Raw genomic sequence first — 24,085 nt, 5'->3', positions numbered from 1 at the left:
AAAATATTGTTTTAAGAATTGTGTGCATATTAATAAACATTACATATAAAAATTTGATGTTTTAAGAACAACTACTGAATGTATTAGAAAAGCATAACAAATTACCTATAAATATATAAATCTAATTAAAATATCACATAAATTTACATAAGAACTATAGTTTATACATATTATGCAAAATGTTGGTTAAATCATTTGTGCAGGAACAAACGTTCATAAATAGATGATAATAAATAAAACTATTTAATATTATTTTATCATGGAAGTTCTTAATTATATATAAACCAATACATTAAAAAATTATTAATGGACCAAAGGATAAAAAAAACAAATAAATACTTCAGGGATGATCCTTTCAATTTTAACGCAAAACTTTTTGACCCTATTTTCTAGAGTTGAAGGGATTTCTTCATCTTGGATTATAGAAATAGATTGATATTGACTTAAAATTTAGGAAAGAGATGAAGTATTCTATTTGTTAAAACATAAGAAGTATTCTTACATATATATACATATTAAAAATCTAATTTAAGAAACTCACATTAATATGTTCCGATTTAAACGAATCTAATTTAGAAAAATCCATGTTTTGCTCATATAACATGTGGAAGCTTTAGACTCGTTCATTTTCCTCTAAGTAAATAAGAAGGTATGTGTCCTCTGCGTGTATATAATTCTGATGTTTTAAAAAAGTTATTGCTATTTTTTGAATTATGAATTTATTTAAAAGAATGTCAATAAAATCCTTTTCAAACATTACTATTTAAATTTATAGTTTATTAGGTGGATGTCCCACACGTAACATAATTTATAAGATTATATTAAAAAATTAGTAAGTATCTAATTAAAACTTTTAATTGGTCTTTCATGTTGACAAGAGTTAGGAGGAACATATTATCTTAGAAGCATTAGAAGTTAACTATTAAATAATAAAAGTGGCCAAACAACAACATTGCAATAGTCTTCATACTAACTTGTATGTAAAAGAACATACACAGAAGTTGTTTATGTATCTATAAATCAGTGTTTTGTATGTATTTAGAACCATCAAGGTGTTGAAATGCTTTAATGATTTAATGAAACAATGTTTACTTTACCTTCTTTGCCCACATATTTTTCCTTGTTATTTGAGCAAGTGGATATAGATAACTCCACTGGTTGCAAGATGGATCCAAACATGCACAACGCTTTACATTCACATCTTCGTTGTAAGACGTGGACTGTTTCTTTTCAAACAGTGATTTTGGAACAAAAAGATGAAGAATACTGGTTAATCGTCTCTTCTTAGCTTTCAAAGATTGTGTTAGGCTCATGTAACTAGGCTTTCTATAATAACATCTTTCCTAAAGGAAACTTCATGAGAAGGGAAATGGGGACTAAGATGTGGATGAAGTCTCAGAACTCGTAGTTGATGATGACATTGGAGGAGGTCTACCCAAAACTCTGGTTGTGAGATTGTTCTTTCTGACCAGAGTTTTGTATGTTCAGAAACAGTGCTATCAATTTTCCTTTCGTTGTCTGATGAGTTTTTAGGACCTTCCCATGGCATGTCTGCAACCCATCTGTCAAGCCAATTCAAACCTGGACTGTCCTTGCATGATATGTTGCTCTTTCTAACACTTTCTTGTTGGGACTGCCCTTGCATGATATGTCAGGCTCATTTAACTTGGTTCTCTGTAATAACCTCCTTCCTCAAGGAAACTTTCTAAGAAGGAACTGGGGACTAAGATGTGGATGAAGTCTCAGAACTCCTACCTGATGATGACATTGGAGGAATCTACCAAAAACTCTGGTTGTGAGATTGTTCTTCCTGACCAAAGCGTTGTCATGTTCAGAAACAGTGCTATCAATTTTCCCTCTTTCAAGCCAATTCAAACCTAGACTGCCCTTGCATGATCTGTTGCTCTTTCTAACACTTTCTTGTTTGATAATCAACTCTTGCTTTTTTTTTTTTACAATGTGTACAAAATTACATGTTAGTTGATTATCTCACATTTAAATATTGGTTGTGATTTCATCTCAATCTTTTTAACTTGTCTTAAGATTTTGATTTTACACGTAATATTGGTTACTTCTAACAATAATGTGATCACATATTTTATTAATAGTCCACTTTTGTTTTACACACTTCTATTTATTTAACATTCATATTATTATTTATTATAAATAGATCCACAAATCAAAGACAAACATTTAGACTTATTGTTAAAGGAAATAATATAAAATTTTGGTTGGACATTACTAGGTTCATAACACTTAGTGAGAACCCTTACTTACAAGCGCAGTTACAAATTTTTTTTCTCTTCCGCACAGCTACCAACAGTTCTATGTTGCTTCTTACACATATCCAAACATATAGTTGGAGCACAATAGCTTCCTTTTTATTGGAATTTTATGAGGACAATTCTTTTTCTGCGCATATGCCATCATTCCTGTAAGATATAAAAATTTCAAATTTTAACTGTTACAAAATATATATAGATTTTATGAATTAGAAAATTTATTTATCAGCAAAAAATGTTTAATAACATTTTGTTTTAAACGTTATAAGTAAAAAAAATGAAATATATTTTGCCAGTAAATAAAAAAATGAGCATATTGTTTAGTCACACATTATTTTTTATTTTGTGAAAAATATGGTTTTAAGAATTGTGTGCATATTAATAAACATTACGCATAAAAGTTTGATATTTTAAGAACAACTACTATTTGTATTGGAAAAGCATAACATATTACCTATAAAATATATAAATTTAAATAAAAATATCAAATAAATTTACGTAAAAACTATAGTTCATCCATATTTTGAAAAATGTTGGTTAAATCATTTGCATGTGCAGGACAAAATGTTCATAAATAGATGATAAAAATGAAACAATTTAATATTATTTTATCATAATAGTTTTTCATCATAAATAAACTCATACATTAAAAAATTTATAAATGGCATAAATTATAAAAAACAGTTAAATACTTTAGGGTTGATCCTTTCAATTTTAACGCAAACATTTCTGACCATACTTTCTATATTTTCTAGCCTTCTGCAAATTTATGAATTTTACACAAAGAGATAATTTAATGCTATGTTTTATATAGTAAATAAAATTTATTATATGGGGGTTTATAATATTTTAAAAGTCAAATTTTAGTATAATCAATTTATTATGGAATTACTATATGCAATATATTAAGATGTAAATACAAAACTTGTGAGAGAATGATGGAAATAATTAAGAACGTAAACGAGAGATGAAGGGATTTCTTCATCTTGGATTATAGAAATGGATTGATATTGGCTTAAAAATTTAGGAAAGAGATGAAGTATTCTATTTTTTTTTAAACATAAGAAGTATTCTTACGTATATATACATATTAAAAATCTAATTTAAGAAACTCACATTAATATGTTCCGATTTAAACGAATCTAATTTAGAAAAATCCATGTTTTGCTCATATAACATGTGGAAGCTTAAGACTCGTTTATTTCCCTTTAAGTAAATAAAAAGGTATGTGTCCTATGCGTGTACATAAATCTGATGTTCTCAAAAAGTTATTGCTATTTATAGAATTATGAATTTATTTAAAACAATGTCAATAAAATACTTTTCAAACATTACTATTTAAATTAATAATTTATTAGGTGGATGTCCCACACGTAACATAATTTATAAGATTATATTAAAATTAGTAAGTATTTAATTAATTTTTTTTACTCAATTCAATAAAATAATGAAAAATGAAAACTATATAATAATCAGATAGATGAATTGAATTCAGTTTTAGATTTAGATAGTGAGAATAAATTTTATTAGGAAGTTTTCGTCTAAACTATGTTATTTGGTCATTTAATAGGCGTTTCATGTCTAAAAATAAAACTTTGCTCTTGGTTTCATATTGACAAGAGTTGGGAAGAACATATTATTTTAGAAGCATCAGAAGTTAACTATTAAATAATAAAAATGGTCAAACAACAACATTGCAGCAGTCTTCATACTAACTCGTATGTAAAAGAACATACATAGAAGTTGCTTATATATCTATAAATCGGTATTTTGTGTGTGTTTTAGAACTCTCAAGGTGTTGAAATGCTTTAAAGATTTAATGAAACAATGTTTACTTTAGCTTCTTTGCCCACATATTTCTCCTTGTTACTTGAGCATGTAGATATAGATCATTCCACTGGGTGCAAGATGGATCCGAACATGCACAACACTTTACATTCACATCTTCGTTGTAAGACATTGACTGTTTCTTTTCAAACAGTGATTTCGGAACAAGAAGATGAAGAATACTGGTTGATCGTCTCTTCTTACCTTTGATAGATTGTGTTAGGTTCATGTAACTTGGCTTTCTGTAATAACCTCTTCCCTAAAGAAAACTTCATGAGAATGGAAATGGAGACTGAGATGTGGATGAAGTCTCAAAACTCGTAGCTGGAGAAGGTCTACCAAAAACTTTGGCTGTGAAATTTTTCTTCATGACCAGAGCTTTGTCATGTTCAGAAACAATGCTATCAATTTTCTGTGTGTTGTCTGATGAGTTTGTAAGACTTCCTCATGGCATGTCTGCAACACATCTGTCAAGCCAATTCAAACCTAGACTGCTCTTGCATGATCTGTTGCTCTTTCTAACACTTTCTTGTTTGTTAATCAACTCTTGCTTTTTTTTTTTTTTTTTTTTTTTACAATGTGTACAAAATTACATGTTAGTTGATTATATAACATTTAAATATTGGTTGTGATTTCATCTCTATATTTTTAACTAGTCTTAAGCTTTTGATTTTACACGTAATATTGGTTACTTCTAACAATACTGTGATCATATATTTTATTAATAGTCCACTCTTGTTTTATACAATTGTATTTATTTAACATTCATATTAATATTTATTATAAATAGATCCACAAATCTGAGACAAACATTTAGACTTATTGTTAAAAGAAATAATATAAAACTTTGGTTGGACATTACTAGATTCATTACACTTAGTGAGAACTCTTACTTACAAGCGCAGTTACAAAATCCTTTTTCTTCCGCACAACTACCAACAGTTCCATGTTGCTTCTTACACTTATCCAAACATATAGTTGGAGCACAATAGCTTCCTTTTATTGGAATTTTACGAGGACAATTCTTTTTCTGCGCATCTGCCATCATTCCTGTAAGATATTAAAATTTCAAATTTTAATTGTTAGAAAATATATATAGATTTTATGAAATAGAAAATTTATTTATCAGCAAAAAATGTTTAATAACATTTCATTTTAAACGTTATAAGTAAAAAAAAAAAGAAATATATTTTGCCAGTATATAAAAAAAAATGAGCATATCGTTTGGTCACACTTTATTTTTTATTTTGTGAAAAATATGGTTTTAAGAATTGTGTGCATATTAATAAACATTACGTATAAAATTTTGATATTTTAAGAACAACTACTGTATGTATTGGAAAAGCATAAAAATATATAAAATTAGTTAAAAATATCAAATAAATTTACGTAAGAACTATAGTTCATCCATATTATGAAAAATGTCGGTTAAATCATTTGTATGTGCAAGACAAAATGTTCGTAAATAGATGATAAAAATGAAACTATTTAATATTATTTTATCATAATAGCTCTTCATCATATATAAACCCATACATTAAAAAAATTATAAATGGCATAAAGTATAAAAAACAGTTAAATACTTCAGGGTTGATTCTTTCAATATTAACGCAAACATTTCTGACCATACTTTCTATATTTTCTTCCCTTCTGCAAAGTTATGAATTTTACACAAAGAGATAATTTAATGCTATGTTTTATATAGTAAATAAAATTTATTATATGGGGGGTTTACAATATTTTAAAAGTCAAATTTTAGTATAATCAATTTATTATGGAATTACTATATGCAATATATTAAGATGTAAATACAAACCTTGTGAGAGAATGATGGAGATAATTAAGAACGTAAACGAGAGTTGAAGGGATTTCTTCATCTTGGATTATAGAAATGGATTGATATTGGCTTAAAAATTTAGGAAAGAGATAAAGTATTCTATTTTTTTTTTTTAAACATAAGAAGTATTCTTACGTATATATACATATTAAAAATCTAATTTAAGAAACTCACATTAATATGTTCTGATTTAAACGAATCTAATTTAGAAAAATCCATGTTTTGCTCATATAACATGTGGAAGCTTTAGACTCGTTCATTTTCCTTTAAGTAAATAAAAAGGTATGTGTCCTATGCGTGTACATAAATCTGATGTTTTCAAAAAGTTATTGCTATTTTTAGAATTATGAATTTATTTAAAACAATGTCAATAAAATATTTTTCAAATATTACTATTTAAATTAATAGGTTATTAGGTGGATGTCCCACACGTAACATAATTTATAAGATTATATGAAAAAAATAGTAAGTATTTAATTAAATTTTTTACTCATTCAATAAAATAACAAAAAATGAAAACTATATAATAATCAGATAGATGAATTGAATTCAGTTTTAGATTTAGATAGTGAGAATAAATTTTATTAGGAAGCTTTCGTCTAAACTATGTTATTTGGTCATTTAATAAGCCTTTCATGTCTAAGGATGAAACTTTGCTCTTGGTTTCATATTGACAAGAAATAAGAGGAACATATTGTCTCAGAAAGATCAGAAGTTAATTATTAAATAATCAAAGTGGCCAAACAACAACATTGCTGTCTTCAAACTAATTTATAAGTAAGAAACATATACAACAATGGCTTCAATAACCTATAATCCATTTATGTATTTCATGGAACCAACAAGATGTTGAAAGTGCTTTAAAGATTCAGTTAATGATGTTTTTTTTAGCCCACATATGCCTCCATGTTCCTTGCACTGGTGGATATAGATCAGTCTACTCCGAACCAGCACAACCCTTTACATTCACATCACCGTTGTAAGACATATACTGTTTCTACTTAAATGGTGTTGTGGAACAGAAAGATGAAGAAGAACCTGACATCTCTTCTTAGCTTTGATAGATTGAGTAAGGCTCATGTAAGTTGACTTTCTGTATAACCTCCTTCCTCAGGAAAATTTAATGAGTAAGGGACTGGGGACTGAAATGTGGATGAAATCTCTGAACTGTAATATAATTTATGGATTAAATCTAAAAATTTAGTAAGTATTTAATTTATTTTTATAGTTTATACATTAAAATAGTGATTAGTGAAAACTGTGTAACAGTAAGATAATTGAATTTAATTCAGTTTTAGATTTTGATAGTAAGAGCAATTTTTAGAACGGGTAAAATTTATAAGGAAGCTTTGGTATAAACTATGTTATTTGGTCATTTAAATGGCTTTTCATGTCTAAAGATGAAGCATTGCTCTTCGTTTCATATTGACAAAAAATGGGAGGAACAGATTGTCTCAGAAGCATCCGAAGTTAATTATTAAATAATCAAAGTGGCCAAACAACAACATTGCAACAATCTTTGATGAAACGATGTTTAATTTAGCCTCTTTCCCACATAGTTCTCCTTGTTACTTGAACCGGTCGATATAGATCACTCCACTGGTTGCAAGATTGATCCGAACAAACACAACACTTTACATTTACATCTCTGTTGTAAGACATGGATTGTTTTTTCTCAAACCAGGTTTTGGAAGAAGACGATGAAGAATACCGTGATCATCTCTGCTTAGCTTTGATAGATTTTGCCAGGCTCATGTAACTTGGATTTCTGTAATAACCTCCTTCCTCAAGGAAACTTCCTGGGAAGAAACTGAGGACTGAGATGTGGATGAAGTCTCAGAGCTCGTAGCTGATGATGACATTGGAGGAGGTCTACCCAAAACTCTGCTTGTGAGATTGTTCTTCATGACCAGAGCTTTGTCATGTTCAGAAACTGTGCTATCAATTTTCTTTGCGTTGTCTGATGAGTTTGTATGACCTTCCCATGACTTGTCTGCAACCCATCTGTCAAGAAAATTCAAACATGGACTCTTCTTGCATGATCTGTTGCTCTTTCTAATACTTCTTTGTTTGATAATCAACTCTTGCTTTTTAATTTTTATTTTTATTTTATCTTACAATATATACAAAATTATATGTTAGTTGATTATCTCACATTTAGATATTGGATGTGATTTCATCTCTATCTTTTTAACTCGTCTTAAGCTTTTACGATCTTATACACAATATTGGTTACATCTAATAATAATGTGATCATTTATTTTATTAATAGTCCAATCTTTTTTTACACATTTGTATTTATTTAACATTCATATTATTATTTATTATAAATAGATCCACAAATCTGAGACAAACATTTAGACATTTATTGTTAAAAAATTATATACAACTTTGGTTGGACATTATTAGATTCATAACACTTAGTGAGAACCCTTACTTACAAGCACAACTACAAATTTCTTTTTCCGGACAACTACCAAGAGTTCCATGTTGCTTCTTACACATAGCCAAACATTTATTTGGAATGCACTAGCTTCCTTTTATTGGAATTTTATGAAGACAATTATTTTTCTGTGCTTCTGCCATCATTTATGTTAGATATAAAAACCCAAATTTTAATTGTTTGAAAATATAATACATTTTCTGAAATATAAAACTTATTTATCAACAAAAACTGTTTAATAATTTTTTTATCTTAAGCGTTATAAGTAAAAAAATGGAGAAATGGTTTTTGCCGGTAAATAAAGAAAATGAGCATATGGTTTGGTCAAACATTATTTTTTTATGTTGTGAAAATATTGTTTTAAGAATTGTGTGCATATTAATAAACATTACATATAAAAATTTGATGTTTTAAGAACAACTACTGTATGTATTGGAAAAGCATAATAGATTACCTATAAATATATAAATCTAATTAAAATATCACATAAATTTACATAAGAACTATAGTTTATCCATATTATGAAAAATGTTGGTTAAATCATTTGTGTGTGCAGGAACAAACGTTCATAAATAGATGATAAGAAATAAAACTATTTAATATTATTTTATCATGGAAGTTCTTAATCATATATAAACCCATACATTAAAAAAATATTAATGGACTAAAGCATAAAAAAAACAAATAAATACTTCAGGGATGATCCTTTCAATTTTAACGCAAAACTTTCTGACCCTATTTTCTAGAGATGAAGGGATTTCTTCATCTTGGATTATAGAAATGGATTGATATTGACTTAAAATTTAGGAAAGAGATGAAGTATTCTATTTGTTAAAACATAAGAAGTAACTTATTTAGAAATCTGTAATGCTGATGACAAAAAAAAAAAAAGAAGTATTTTTACATATATATACATATTAAAAATCTAATTTAAGAAACTTACATTAATATGTTCTGATTTAAACGAATCTAATTTAGAAAAATCCATGTTTTGCTCATATAACATGTGGAAGCTTTAGACTCGTTCATTTTCCTATAAGTAAATAAAAAGGTATGTGTCCTCTGCGTGTACATAATTCTGATGTTTTCAAAAAGTTATCGCTATTTTTAAAATTATGAATTTATTTAAAGGAATGTCAATAAAATCCTTTTCAAACATTATTATTTAAATTTATAGTTTATTAGGTGGATGTCCCACACGTAACATAACTTATAAGATTATATTAAAAAATTAGTATGTATTTAATCAAAACCTTTAATTGGTCTTTCATGTTGACAAGAGTTAGGAGGAACATATTATCTTAGAAGCATCAAAAGTTAACTATTAAATAATAAAAGTGGTCAAACAACAACATTGCAACAGCCTTGATACCAACTTGTATGTAAAAGAACATACACAGAAGTTGCTTATGTATCTATAAATCAGTGTTTTGTGTGTATTTAGAACCATCAAGGTGTTGAAATGCTTTAATGAATTAATGAAACGATGTTCACTTTACCTTCTTTGCCCACATATTTTTCCTTGTTACTTGAGCATGTGGATATAGATAACTCTGCTGGTTGCAAGATGGATCCGAACATGCACAACGCTTTACATTCACATCTTCGTTGTAAGACATGGACTGTTTCTTTTCAAACAGTGATTTTGGGACAAAAAGATGAAGAATAATGGTTAATCGTCTCTTCTTAGCTTTGATAGATTGTGTTAGGCTCATGTAACTTGGCTTTCTGTAATAACCTCTTTCCTAAAGGAAACTTCATGAGAAGAGAATGGGGACTAAGATGTGGATGAAGTCTTTGAACTCGTAGCTGATGATGACATTGGAGGAGCTCTACCCAAAACTTTGGTTGTGAGATTCTTCTTCCTGACTAGAGTTTTGTCATGTTCAGAAACAATGCTATCAATTTTCCTTCGTTGTCTGATGAGTTTGTAGGACCTTCAGATGGCATGTCTGCAAACCATCTGTCAAGCCAATTCAAACCTGGACTGTCCTTGCATGATATGTTGCTCTTTCTAACATTTTCTTGTTGGGACTGCCCTTGCATGATATGTCAGGCTCATGTAACTTAGCTTTCTGTAATAACCTCCTTCCTCAAGGAAACTTCCTGAGAAGGGAACTGGGACTGAGATGTGGATGAAGTCTCATAACTCGTACCTGATAATGACATTGGAGAAATCTACCCAAAACTCTGGTTGTGAGATTGTTCTTCCTGACCAAAGCGTTGTCATGTTCAGAAACAGTGCTTTCAATTTTCCCTATGTCCAGCCAATTCAAACCTAGACTGCCCTTGCATGATCTGTTGCTCTTTCTAACACTTTCTTGTTTGATAATGAACTCTTGCTTTTTTTTTTTACAATGTGTACAAAATTACATGTTAGTTGATTATCTCACATTTAAATATTGGTTGTGATTTCATCTCAATCTTTTTAACTTGTCTTAAGATTTTGATTTTACACGTAATATTGGTTACTTCTAACAATAATGCAATCATATATTTTATTAATAGTCCACTCTTGTTTTACACATTTGTATTTATTTAACATTCATATTATTATTTATTATAAATAGATCCACAAATCTGAGACAAACATTTAGACTTATTGTTAAAAGAAATAATATAAAACTTTGGTTGGACATTACTAGATTCATAACACTTAGTGAGAACCCTTACTTACAAGCGCAGTTACAAAATCATTTTTATTCCGCACAACTACCAACAGTTCCATGTTGCTTCTTACACATATCCAAACATATAGTTGGAGCACAATAACTTCCTTTTATTGGAATTTTATGAGGACAATTCTTTTTCTGCGCATCTGCCATCATTCCTGTAAGATATAAAAATTTCAAATTTTAATTGTTAAAAAATATATTTAGATTTTATGAAATATAAAATTTATTTATCAGCAAAAAATGTTTAATAACATTTCTTTTTAAACGTTATAAGTAAGAAAAGAAATATATTTTGCTAGTAAATAAAAAAATGAGCATATCGTTTGGTCACACATTATTTTTTAAAAATATGGTTTTAAGAATTGTGTGCATATTAATAAACATTACGTATTAAATTTTGATATTTTAATAACAACTACTGTATGTATTGGAAAAGCATAACAAATTACCTATAAAAATATATAAATTTAATTAAAAATATCAAATAAATTTACGTAAGAGCTATAGTTCATCCATATTATTAAAAATGTTGGTTAAATCATTTGTATGTGCAGGACAAAATGTTCATAAATAGATGATAAAAATGAAATTATTTAATATTATTTTATCATAATAGTTCTTCATCATATATAAACCCATACATTAAAAAAATTATAAATGGCATAAAGTATAAAAAACATTTAAATACTCCATGGTTGATCCTTTCAATTTTAACGCAAACATTTCTGACTATACTATCTATATTTTCTAGCCTTCTGCAAAGTTATGAATTTTACACAAAGAGATAATTTAATGCTATGTTTTATATAGTAAATAAAATTTATTATATGGGGGTTGACAATATTTTAAAAGTCAAATTTTAGTATAATCAATTTATTATGGAATTACTATATGCAATATATTAAGATGAAAATACAAACCATGTGAGAGAATGATGGAGATAATTAAGAACGAAAAAGAGAGTTGAAGGGATTTCTTCATCTTAGATTATAGAAATGGATTGATATTGGCTTAAAAATTTAGGAAAGAGATGAAGTATTCTATTTTTTATTTTAAAACATAAGAAGTATTCTTACGTATATATACATATTAAAAATCTAATTTAAGAAACTCACATTAATATGTTCTGATTTAAACGAATCTAATTTAGAAAAATTCATGTTTTGCTCATATAACATGTGGAAGATTTAGACTCGTTCATTTTCCTTTAAGTAAATAAAAAGGTATGTGTCCTATGCGTGTACATAAATCTGATGTTCTCAAAAAGTTATTGCTATTTTTAGAATTCTGAATTTATTTAAAACAATGTCAATAAAATACTTTTCGAACATTACTATTTAAATTAATAGTTTATTAGGTGGATGTCCCACACGTAACATAATTTATGAGATTATATTAAAAAATTAGTAAGTTTATAATTAAATTTTTTTACTCAATTCAATAAAATAATGAAAAATAAAAACTATATAATAATCAAATAGATGAATTGAATTCAGTTTTAGATTTAGATAGTGAGAATAAATTTTATTAGGAAGCTTTCGTCTAAACTATGCTATTTTGTCATTTTATAGGTCTTTCATGTCTAAAGATGAAACTTTGCTCTTGGTTTCATATTGACAAGAGTTGGGAAGAACATGTTATCTTAGAATCATCAGAAGTTAACTATTAAATAATAAAAGTGGTCAAACAACAACATTGCAGCAATTTTCATACTAACTCATATGTAAAAGAACATACATAGAAGTTGCTTATATATCTATAAATCGGTATTTTGTGTGTGTTTTAGAACTCTCAAGGTGTTGAAATGCTTTAAAGATTTAATGAAACAATGTTTACTTTAGCTTCTTTGCACACATATTTCTCCTTGTTACTTGAGCATGTAGATATAGATCATTCCACTGGGTGCAAGATGGATCCGAACATGCACAACACTTTACATTCACATCTTCGTTGTAAGACATTGACTGTTTCTTTTCAAACAGTGATTTTGGAACAAGAAGATGAAGAATACTGGTTGATCGTCTCTTCTTACCTTTGATAGATTGTGTTAGGTTCATGTAACTTGGCTTTCTGTAATAACCTCTTCCCTAAAGAAAACTTCATGAGAATGGAAATGGAGACTGAGATGTGGATGAAGTCTCAAAACTCGTAGCTGATGATGAAATCGGAGAAGGTCTACCAAAAACTTTGGCTGTGAAATTTTTCTTCATGACCAGAGCTTTGTCATGTTCAGAAACAATGCTATCAATTTTCTTTGATGTCTGATGAGTTTGTAGGACTTTCCTATGGCATGTCTGCAACCCATCTGTCAAGCCAATTCAAACCTAGACTGCCCTTGCATGATCTGTTGCTCTTTCTAACACTTTTTTGTTTGATAATCAACTCTTGTTTTTTTTTTTTTTTACAATGTGTACAAAATTACATGTTAGTTGATTATCTCACATTTAAATATTGGTTGTGATTTCATATCTATCTTTTTAACTCTTCTTAAGCTTTTGATTTTTCAAGTAATATGGGTTACTTCTAACAATAATGTGATCATATATTTTATTAATAGTCCACTCTTGTTTTACACATTTGTATTTATTTAACATTCATATTATTATTTATTATAAATAGATCCACAAATCAGAGACAAACATTTAGACTTATTGTTAAAAGAAATAATATAAAACTTTGGTTGGACATTACTAGATTCATAACACTTAGTGAGAACCCTTACTTACAAGCGCAGTTACAAAATCCTTTTTCTTCTGCACAACTACCAACAGTTCCATGTTGCTTCTTACACTTATCCAAACATATAGTTGGAGCACAATAGCTTCCTTTTATTGGAATTTTATGAGGGCAATTCTTTTTCTGCGCATCTGCCATCATTCCTGTAAGATATTAAAATATTAAATTTTAATTGTTAGAATATATATATAGATTTTATGAAATAAAAAATTTATTTATCAGCAAAAAATGTTTAATAACATTTCGTTTTAAACGTTATAAGCAAAAAAAAAAAGAAATATATTTTGCCAGTAAATAAAAAAAATGAGCATATCGTTTGGTCACACATTATTTTTTATTTTGTGAAAAATATGGTTTTAAGAATTGTGTGCATATTAATAAACATTACGCATAAAATTTTGATATTTTAAGAACAACTTCTGTATGTATTGGAAAAGCATAACATATTACCTATAAAAATATATAAATTTAATTAAAATATCAAATAAATTTACGTAAGAACTATAGTTCATCCATATTATGAAAAATGTTGGTTAAATCACTTGTATGTGCAGGACAAAATGTTCATAAATAGTTGATAAAAATGAAATTATTTAATATTATTTTATCATAATAGTTCTTCATCATATATAAACCCATACATTAAAAAAATTAAAATTGCATAAAGTATAAAAAACAGTTAAATACTTCATGGTTGATCCTTTCAATTTTAACGCAAACATTTCTGACCATACTATCTATATTTTCTAGCCTTCTGCAAATTTATGAATTTTACACAAAGAGATAATTTAATGCTATGTTTTATATAGTTAATAAAATTTATTATATTGAGGTTTACAATATTTTAAAAGTCAAATTTTAGTATAATCAATTTATTATGGAATTAATATATGCAATATATTAAGATGTAAATACAAACCTTGTGAGAGAATGATGGAGATAATTAAGAACGTAAACGAGAGTTGAAGGGATTTCTTCATCTTGGATTATAGAAATGGATTGATATTGGCTTAAAAATTTAGGAAAGAGATGAAGTATTCTATTTTTTATTTAAATATAAGAAGTATTCATACGTATATATACATATTAAAAATCTAATTTAAGAAACGCACATTAATGTGTTCCGATAAAAACTAATCCAATTTAGAAAAATCCATGTTTTGCTCATATAACATGTGGAAAATTTAGACTCGTTCATTTACCTTTAAGTAAATAAAAAGGTATGTGTCCTATGCGTGTACATAAATCTGATGTTTTCAAAAAGTTATTGCTATTTTTAGAATTATGAATTTATTTAAAACAATGTCAATAAAATACTTTTCAAACATTACTATTTAAATTAATAGTTTATTAGGTGGATGTCCCACACGTTACATAATTTATAAGATTATACTAAAAAATTACTAAGTTTATAATTGAATTTTTTTTACTCAATTCAATAAAATAACGAAAATGAAAACTATATAATAATCAGATAGATGAATTGAATTCAGTTTTAGATTTAGATAGTGAGAATAAATTTTATTAGGAAGCTTTCGTCTAAACTATGTTTTTTGGTCATTTTATTGGTCTTTCATGTATAAAGATGAAACTTTGCTCTTGCTTTCATATTGACAAGAGTTGGGAATAACATATTATCTTAGAATCATCAGAAGTTAACTATTAAATAATAAAAGTGGTCAAACAACAACATTGCAGCGGTTTTCATACTAACTCGTATGTAAAAAAACATACATAGAAGTTGCTTATATATCAATAAATCAGCATTTTGTGTGTGTTTTAGAACCGTCAAGGTGTTGAAATGCTTTAATGATTTAATGAAACAATGTTTACTTTAGCTTCTTTGCCTACATATTTCTCCTTGTTACTTGAGCATGTGGATATAGATCACTCCACTGGGTGCAAGATGGATCCGAACATGCACAACACTTTACATTCACATCTTCGTTGTAAGACATTGACTGTTTATTTTCAAACAGTGATTTTGAAACAAGAAGATGAAGAATACTGGTTGATCGTCTCTTCTTACCTTTGATAGATTGTGTTAGGTTCATGTAACTTGGCTTTTTGTAATAACCTCTTCTCTAAAGGAAACTTCATGAGAATTGAAATAGAGACTGAGATGTGGATGAAGTCTCAAAACTCGTAGCTGATGATGACATTGGAGGAGGTCTACCAAAAACTCTGGTTGTGAAATTTTTCTTCATGACCAAAGCTTTGTCATGTTCAGAAACAATGCTATCACTTTTCTTTGCGTTGTCTGATGAGTTTGTAAGACTTTCCTATGGCATGTCTGCATCCCATCTGTCAAGCCAATTCAAACCTAGTCTGCCCTTGAATGATCTGTTGCTCTTTCTAACACTTTTTTGTTTGATAATCAACTCTTGCTTTTTTTTTTTACAATGTGTACAAAATTACGTGTTAGTTGATTATCTCACATTTAAATATTGGTTGTGATTTCGTCTCTATCTTTTTAACTCTTCTTAAGCTTTTGATTTTACACGTAATATTGGTTACTTCTAACAATAATGTGATCATATATTTTATTAATAGTCCACTCTTGTTTTACACATTTGTATTTATTTAACATTCATATTATTATTTATTATAAATAGATCCACAAATCAAAAACAAACATTTAGACTTATTGTTAAAAGAAATAATATAAAACTTTGGTTGGACATTACTAGATTCATAACACTTAGTGAGAACCCTTATTTACAAGCGCAGTTACAAAATCCTTTTTCTTCCGCACAACTACCAACAGTTCCATGTTGCTTCTTACACTTATCCAAACATATAGTTGGAGCACAATAGCTTCCTTTTATTGGAATTTTATGAGGACAATTCTTTTTCTGCGCATCTGCCATCATTCCTGTAAGATATTAAAATTTCAAATTTTAATTGTTAGAAAATATATATAGATTTTATGAAATAGAAAATTTATTTATCAGCAAAAAATATTTAATAACATTTCGTTTTAAACGTTATAAGTAAAAAAAAGAAATATATTTTGCCAGTAAATTAAAAAAATGAGCATATCGTTTGGTAACACATTATTTTTTATTTTGTGAAAATATGGTTTTAAGAATTGTGTGCATATTAATAAACATTACGTATAAAATTTTGATATTTTAAGAACAACTACTGTATGTATTGGAAATGCATAACATATTACCTACAAAAATATATAAATTTAATTAAAAATATCAAATAAATTTACGTAAGAACTATAGTTCATCCATATTATGAAAAATGTTGGTTAAATCGTTTGTATGTGCAGGACAAAATGTTCATAAATAGATGATAAAAATGAAATTATTTAATATTATTTTATCATAATAGTTCTTCATCATATATAAACCCATACATTAAAAAAAATTATAAATGGCATAAAGTATAAAAAACAGTTAAATACTTCATGGTTGATCCTTTCAATTTTAACAAAAACATTTCTGACCATACTATCTATATTTTCTAGCCTTCTGCAAATTTATGAATTTTACACAAAGAGATAATTTAATGCTATGTTTTATATAGTTAATAAAATTTATTATATTGAGGTTTACAAATTTTAAAAGTCAAATTTTAGTATAATCAATTTATTATGGAATTAATATATGCAATATATTAAGATGTAAATACAAACCTTGTGAGAGAATGATGGAGATAATTAAGAACGTAAACGAGAGTTGAAGGGATTTCTTCATCTTGGATTATAGAAATGGATTGATATTGGCTTAAAAATTTAGGAAAGAGATGAAGTATTCTATTTTTTATTTAAATATAAGAAGTATTCATACGTATATATACATATTAAAAATCTAATTTAAGAAACGCACATTAATATGTTCCGATAAAAACGAATCTAATTTAGAAAAATCCATGTTTTGCTCATATAACATGTGGAAGATTTAGACTCGTTCATTTACCTTTAAGTAAATAAAAAGGTAGGTGTCCTATACGTGTACATAAATCTGATGTTTTCAAAAAGTTATTGCTATTTTTAGAATTATGAATTTATTTAAAACAATGTCAATAAAATACTTTTTTTTTTTGTTGAATTTTTAAATTGATTGACAACAAAAGAAAAATTACATGCAACTTTAGTTTTTGCTTTCAAAGGAAACACAATTCATCATATGAAACATGAAACATAATATGGATAAAGAAAGCTTCTAAAAATTGCGATCAAGATGTCCTTTCGAACCATCTCTGAATTGTTTCGGCATAGAAGGTAGGATTTCTTTGCCTGAGGGAAGATAACCTGTTTCTAATTGTTTTGTCGATGTAGTGAACCAACTGCCCAGTGCTGGTAGGATTGTTGTTGTGTCTCCTGCTGTTCTGCTCACGCCATATGCTATGAATGCTTGCCTGGAGGGCAAGCTTCAACAAGCATCTATCCGTCTCTTTCCTTCGATTAGAGGTGATGGAGGTGATAGTTGTTGTCCAGTCAGGATTTGCATTTGGTCCCAGTATGAACCCCACCAGGTCGAGCCAAACCGTAAAGGAGAAAGGGCATGCGAAGAATAGATGGTCGCGAGTTTCGTCCGGTTCTCCACATAGGAGGCAAGGTTGAACAATACCCCAAGCTCTTGTTCACGCTCCTGTCGCCAACCTATCCTTAAAAGCCAACCAAGTGATGAAAGAAAAACGTGGGATGCTTTGTCGGAACCAAACAACTTTACACCATTGTAATTTGGGGTATGAACCCCGTAATTGCTCCCATGTTTTGGTGCTCGAAAATTTCTCTTTGTATTCCCCATCTCCGTGACGCCATAGAGTCCTATCCTCATCCGCATCCTCCGCTGGAGCTGGAACAGAGTTGATGCAGGCTATCATCGCCCGTAGGTGATAGCCTCGACACCGACGTATGTTCCATTGTCCCCCAGAGGCAGCGTCTGAGACGGTTGCATAGCGGGAGATGCCTAACACTTGCGTTCCTAAAGCACCTGCAATGTCAATAAGTCTACCCACCGGTAACCAGTTGTCATACCAGAATAGGGTACCCTTACCATTTCCTATCTCCGATTTCATGAAAGGTGCTGCTTGGTCCCTGAGCTTCAGGAGTTTTCGCCAAATCCAAGATCCTGCGTGGTTGCCATTGGTATCCCAGAAACTATGAGTTTTTTACAAGTAAGCCTTCGTCCAAGCCACCCACAAAGAACCAGAGTTTGTGAGTAACCTCCAAATCAAACTTAGAGCGAAGACCCTTGAAGTATCCGTTAGTCGTCTAATACCCAAACCGCCCTCATCTTTTAGTTGGCAAATATCCTCCCACGCAACCTTTGCCTTTGTGTGTGTATTCGGTGATCCAGACCATAGAAAAGTAGCACACATCCCCTCGATTGTATTGAGACAGGTCTTTGGTAGTCAAAAAACCGAGCACCAGAAATTTGTAATGCTCCCAATAAAATACTTTTCAAACATTACTATTTAAATTAATAGTTTATTAGGTGGATGTCCCACACGTTACATAATTTATAAGATTATACTAAAAAATTAGTAAGTTTATAATTAAATTTTTTTACTCAATTCAATAAAATAACGAAAAATGAAAACTATATAATAATCAAATAGATGAATTGAATTCAGTTTTAGATTTAGATAGTGAGAATAAATTTTATTAGGAAGCTTTCGTCTAAACTATGTTATTTGGTCATTTTATAGGTCTTTCATGTCTACAGATGAAACTTTGCTCTTGGTTTCATATTGACAAGAGTTGGGAAGAACATATTATCTTAGAATCATCAGAAGTTAACTATTAAACAATAAAAGTGGTCAAACAACAACATTGCAGCAGTTTTCATACTAACTCGTATGTAAAAGAACATACATAGGAGTTGCTTATATATCAATAAATCAGTATTTTGTGTGTGTTTTAGAACCTTCAAGGTGTTGAAATGCTTTAATGATTTAATGAAACAATGTTTACTTTAGCTTCTTTGCCCACATATTTCTCCTTGTTACTTGAGCATGTCGATATAGATCACTCCACTGGGTGCAAGATGGATCCGAACATGCACAACACTTTACATTCACATCTTCGATGTAAGACATTGACTGTTTCTTTTCAAACAGTGATTTTCGAACAAGAAGATGAAGAATACTGGTTGATCGTCTCTTCTTACCTTTGATAGATTGTGTTAGGTTCATGTAACTTGGCTTTCTGTAATAACCTCTTCTCTAAAGGAAACTTCATTAGAATGGAAATAGAGACTGAGATGTGGATGAAGTCTCAAAACTCGTAGCTGATGATGACATTGGAGGAGGTCTACCAAAAACTCTGGTTCTGAAATTTTTCTTCATGACCAGAGCTTTGTCATGTTCAGAAACAATGCTATCAATTTTCTTTGCGTTGTCTGATGAATTTGTAGGACTTTCCTATGGCATGTCTGCATCCCATCTGTCAAGCCATTTCAAACCTAGACTGCCCTTGCATGATCTGTTGCTCTTTCTAACACTTTTTTGTTTGATAATCAACTCTTGCTTTTTTTTTACAATGTGTACAAAATTACGTGTTAGTTGATTATCTCACATTTAAATATTGGTTGTGATTTCATCTCTATCTTTTTAACTCTTCTTAAGCTTTTGATTTTACACGTAATATTGGTTACTTCTAACAATAATGTGATCATATATTTTATTAATAGTCCACTCTTGTTTTACACATTTGTATTTATTTAACATTCATATTATTATTTATTATAAATAGATCCACAAATCAAAAACAAACATTTAGACTTATTGTTAAAAGAAATAATATAAAACTTTGGTTGGACATTACTAGATTCATAACACTTAGTGAGAACCCTTATTTACAAGCGCAGTTACAAAATCCTTTTTCTTCCGCACAACTACCAACAGTTCCATGTTGCTTCTTACACTTATCCAAACATATAGTTGGAGCACAATAGCTTCCTTTTATTGGAATTTTATGAGGACAATTCTTTTTCTGCGCTTCTGCCATCATTCCTGTAAGATATTAAAATTTTAAATTTTAATTGTTAGAAAATATATATAGATTTTATGAAATAGAAAATTTATTTATCAGCAAAAAATGTTTAATAACATTTCATTTTAAACGTTATAAGTAAAAAAAAAAAATATATTTTAGCAGGAAATAAAAAAAATGAGCATATCGTTTGGTCACCCATTATTTTTTATTTTGTGAAAAATATGGTTTTAAGAATTGTGTGCATATTAATAAACATTACGTATAAAATTTTGATATTTTAAGAACAACTACTGTATGTATTGGAAAAGCATAACATATTACCTATAAAAATATATAAATTTAATTAAAAATATCAAATAAATTTACGTAAGAACTATAGTTCATCCATATTATGAAAAATGTTGGTCAAATCATTTGTATGTACAGGACAAAATGTTCATAAATAGATGATAAAAATGAATTTTTTTAATATTATTTTATCAGAATAGTTCTTCATCATATATAAACGCATACATTAAAAAAATTATAAATGGCATAAAGCATAAAAAACAGTTAAATACTTCATGGTTGATCCTTTCAATTTTAATGCAAACATTTCTGACCATACTCTCTATATTTTCTAGCCTTCTGCAAATTTATGAATTTTACACAAAGAGATAATTTAATGCTATGTTTTATATAGTAAATAAAATTTATTATATGAGGGTTTATAATATTTTAAAAGTCAAATTTTAGTATAATCAATTTATTATGGAATTACTATATGCAATATATTAAGATGTAAATACAAACCTTGTGAGAGAATGATGGAGATAATTAAGAACGTAAACGAGAGTTTAAGGGATTTCTTTATCTTGAATTATAGAAATGGATTGATATTGGCTTAAAAATTTAGGAAAGAGATGAAGTATTCTATTTTTTTTTTAAACATAAGAAGTATTCTTACGTATATATACATATTAAAAATCTAATTTAAGAAACTCACATTAATATGTTCCGATTTAAACGAATCTAATTTAGAAAAATCCATGTTTTGCTCATATAACATGTGGAAGCTTTAGACTCGTTCATTTTCCTTTAAGTAAACAAAAAGGTATGTGTCCTATGTGTGTACATAAATCTGATGTTCTCAAAAAGTTATTGCTATTTTTAGAATTATGAATTTATTTAAAATAATGTCAATAAAATACTTTTCAAACATTACTATTTAAATTAATAGTTTATTAGGTGGATGTCCTACACGTAACATAATTTATAAGATTATATTAAAAAATTAGTACGTTTATAATTAATTTTTTTACTTAATTCAATAAAATAACGAAAAAATGAAAACTATATAATAATCAGATAGATGAATTGAATTCAGTTTTAGATTTAGATAGTGATAATAAATTTTATTAGGAAGCTTTCGGCTAAACTATGTTATTTGGTCATTTAATAGGTCTTTCATGTCTAAAGATGAAACTTTGCTCTTGGTTTCATATTGACAAGAGTTGGGAAGAACATATTATCTTAAAAGCATCAGAAGTTAACTATTAAATAATAAATGTGGTCAAACAACAACATTGCAGCTGTTTTCATACTAACTCGTATGTAAAAGAACATACATAGAAGTTGCTTATATATTTATAAATCAGTATTTTGTGTGTGTTTTAGAACCCTCAAGGTGTTGAAATGCTTTAATGATTTAATGAAACAATGTTTACTTTAGCTTCTTTGCCCACATATTTCTCCTATTTACTTGAGCATGTGGATATATATCACTCCACTGGATGCAAGATGGATCCGAACATGTACAACACTTTACATTCACATCTTTGTTGTAAGACATTGACTGTTTCGTTTCAAACAGTGATTTTGGAACAAGAAGATGAAGAATACTGGTTGATCGTCTCTTCTTACCTTTGATAGATTGTGTTATGTTCATGTAACTTGACTTTCTGTAATAACCTCTTCTCTAAAGGAAACTTCATGATAATGGAAATGGAGACTGAGATGTGGATGAAGTCTCAAAACTCATAGCTGATGATGACATTAGAGGAGGTCTACCAAAAACTCTGGTTCTGAAATTTTTCTTCATGACCAGAGCTTTGTCATGACCAGAGCTTTCCCATACGTAACATAATGTGATCATATATTTTATTAATAGTCCACTCTTGTTTTACACATTTGTATTTATTTAACATTCATATTATTATTTATTATAAATAGATCCATAAATCAAAAACAAACATTTAGACTTATTGTTAAAAGAAATAATATAAAACTTTGGTTGGACCTTACTAGATTCGTAACACTTAGTGAGAACCCTTACTTACAAGCACAGTTACAAAATCCTTTTTCTTCCGCACAACTACCAACAGTTCCATGTTGCTTCTTACACTTATCCAAACATATAGTTGGAGCACAATAGCTTCCTTTTATTGGAATTTTATGAGGACAATTCTTTTTCTGCGCATCTGTCATCATTCCTGTAAGATATTAAAATTTCAAATTTTAATTGTTAGAAAATATATATAGATTTTATGTAATAGAAAATTTATTTATCAGCAAAAAATGTTTAATAACATTTCGTTTTAAACGTTATAAGTAAAAAAAAGAATTATATTTTGCCAGTAAATTAAAAAAATGAGCATATCGTTTGGTCACACATTATTTTTTATTTTGAAAAATATGGTTTTAAGAATTGTTTGCATATTAATAAACATTACGTATAAAATTTTGATATTTTAAGAACAACTACTGTATGTATTGGAAAAGCATAACATATTACCTATAAAAATATATAAATTTAATTAAAAATATCAAATAAATTTACGTAAGAACTATAGTTCATCCATATTATGAAAAATGTTGGTTAAATCATTTGTATGTGCAGGACAGAATGTTCATAAATAGATAATAAAAATGAAATTATTTAATATTATTTTATCATAATAGTTCTTCATCATATATAAACCCATACATTAGAAAAATTATAAATGGCATAAAGTATAAAAAACAGTTAAATACTTCATGGTTGATCCTTTCAATTTTAACAAAAATATTTCTGACCATACTATCTATATTTTCTAGCCTTCTGCAAATTTATGAATTTTACACAAAGAGATAATTTAATGCTATGTTTTATATAGTTAATAAAATTTATTATATTGAGGTTTACAATATTTTTAAAGTCAAATTTTAGTATAATCAATTTATTATGGAATTAATATATGCAATATATTAAGATGTAAATACAAATCTTGTGAGAGAATGATGGAGATAATTAAGAACGTAAACGAGAGTTGAAGGGATTTCTTCATCATGGATTATAGAAATGGATTG

The 24,085-nt window shown here is 28.2% G+C and overlaps 4 long non-coding RNA genes across 4 annotated transcripts; all 4 read right to left on the bottom strand.

Annotated features, from left to right (window-relative positions):
• Nucleotides 1–5,002: 5,002 nt before the first annotated feature.
• On the bottom strand, nucleotides 5,003–6,685 carry LOC125588592. The gene is made up of 2 exons (XR_007324696.1): nucleotides 5,926–6,685; nucleotides 5,003–5,159 (listed from the first exon to the last, which is right to left on the bottom strand). It is a non-coding gene; the product is annotated as an uncharacterized LOC125588592 (long non-coding RNA).
• A 6,961-nt stretch (nucleotides 6,686–13,646) lies between these two features.
• On the bottom strand, nucleotides 13,647–16,268 carry LOC111206790. The gene is made up of 2 exons (XR_007324695.1): nucleotides 14,720–16,268; nucleotides 13,647–13,943 (listed from the first exon to the last, which is right to left on the bottom strand). It is a non-coding gene; the product is annotated as an uncharacterized LOC111206790 (long non-coding RNA).
• Nucleotides 16,269–16,378: 110 nt separating this feature from the next.
• On the bottom strand, nucleotides 16,379–17,597 carry LOC111206786. The gene is made up of 2 exons (XR_002659056.2): nucleotides 17,450–17,597; nucleotides 16,379–16,675 (listed from the first exon to the last, which is right to left on the bottom strand). It is a non-coding gene; the product is annotated as an uncharacterized LOC111206786 (long non-coding RNA).
• A 2,881-nt stretch (nucleotides 17,598–20,478) lies between these two features.
• On the bottom strand, nucleotides 20,479–22,698 carry LOC111206746. The gene is made up of 2 exons (XR_002659010.2): nucleotides 21,551–22,698; nucleotides 20,479–20,775 (listed from the first exon to the last, which is right to left on the bottom strand). It is a non-coding gene; the product is annotated as an uncharacterized LOC111206746 (long non-coding RNA).
• Nucleotides 22,699–24,085: the final 1,387 nt, after the last annotated feature.

Source organism: Brassica napus, chromosome C6 (genome assembly GCF_020379485.1).
Source record: "Brassica napus cultivar Da-Ae chromosome C6, Da-Ae, whole genome shotgun sequence".
Classification (NCBI taxonomy): domain Eukaryota; kingdom Viridiplantae; phylum Streptophyta; class Magnoliopsida; order Brassicales; family Brassicaceae; genus Brassica; species Brassica napus.
This window is presented reverse-complemented; position numbering and strand designations above follow the sequence as displayed.